At 35.3% G+C, this 1,163-nt stretch overlaps 1 non-coding gene across 1 annotated transcript; it reads left to right on the forward strand.

Annotated features, from left to right (window-relative positions):
• The first annotated feature begins 834 nt into the window (after window positions 1-834).
• On the forward strand, window positions 835-906 carry Trnaa-ugc. Its single transcript has one exon. It is a non-coding gene; the product is annotated as a tRNA-Ala (tRNA).
• Window positions 907-1,163: the final 257 nt, after the last annotated feature.

A 1,163-nucleotide genomic window follows, 5' to 3' on the forward strand; every position in this document is an offset into this window, starting at 1 on the left:
TTTTTTTAAGAGAGAAGGAGGTGGGGGAGAGAGAGAGAGAATCTTTTTTGTAGATGGACACAACACAATGCCTTTTTTAAAGAAATGTGGTGCTGAGAATCAAACCCGGGTCACGCCCATGCTAGGCGAGCACTCTACCGCTAAGCCACAATCCCAGTCCTATAAGGTTTCTTGATGAAGGGATTTCCCCAATTTTTGTGAGGATTCTAGGACTACAAGGGAATATTGCAGTTATCCTGTCTTTAGGAGTCAGAAGACAGAGTTTGGAGGTTCCAAAATAGCTGAAAAGCAACAGGGAAATCCTAGGAGTGAGGAACATAAGGAGGATTCCCAACATATATATAGACATTCTGCCTATGTTCTTGAATAGTCCCTGAAGTTGGCATGAATTGGGGAACATAAAACAACTGGAAGGTTGAAAGAATTAAATAGTTTCAGTTGCTGCCCATCTTGAAAGTGGGGGATGAAGAGTGTGGTATGGGCTGGAATAGAGTTGGGATTTGACTTATTCACATTAACTTCTAGTTAGGACAAAATTAAGAAAGATAACAGAATTAAGAATTTCTCTATCTCATCCACAATGTACACTCTATAGTAAAATATCATTAATTATGCATGGAAACAGAAATTTGGTTCATACTCAAGAGACAAATCCTACACGTATATAGCAAAAAGCTATAGTTAACATTATGCTTAATGAGGAAATATTAATATTTTCGCTTAATATTGGGAAGAAGGCAGAGTCTTATCTGTCTTTAATGCATACTGAACTCACTGAGTTTGTGGGGGAAAGGAAATAAAAGATAAAGAATAGAAAAGTAAAACTGAGGGCTAGGGATATAGCTCAGTTGGTAAAGTGTTTGCCTTGCATGCACAAGGCCCTGGGTTCAATCCCCAGCACCACCAAAAAAATAAAAAAGTAAAACTCTATTAAATCATGGATGTCATGATTATTTAAGTAGAAAACCCTAGGGAATCCATTTAACAAATATTACAAAAAGTAAGTTATTTTAACAAAATCACAAGATACAGTGTCACTATACAAATATAATTTGTGCCTTTACACACTAGCAATGAAAAAAAAATTAAGTAAATTTACAATAACAGAGCTACTTAAAATACTTATAACTTAATAAAATATATTTGAGATACCTACCACAAAA

This window comes from Marmota marmota, unplaced genomic scaffold, assembly GCF_001458135.2.
Source record: "Marmota marmota marmota unplaced genomic scaffold, marMar, whole genome shotgun sequence".
NCBI classification, from domain to species: Eukaryota; Metazoa; Chordata; class Mammalia; order Rodentia; family Sciuridae; genus Marmota; species Marmota marmota.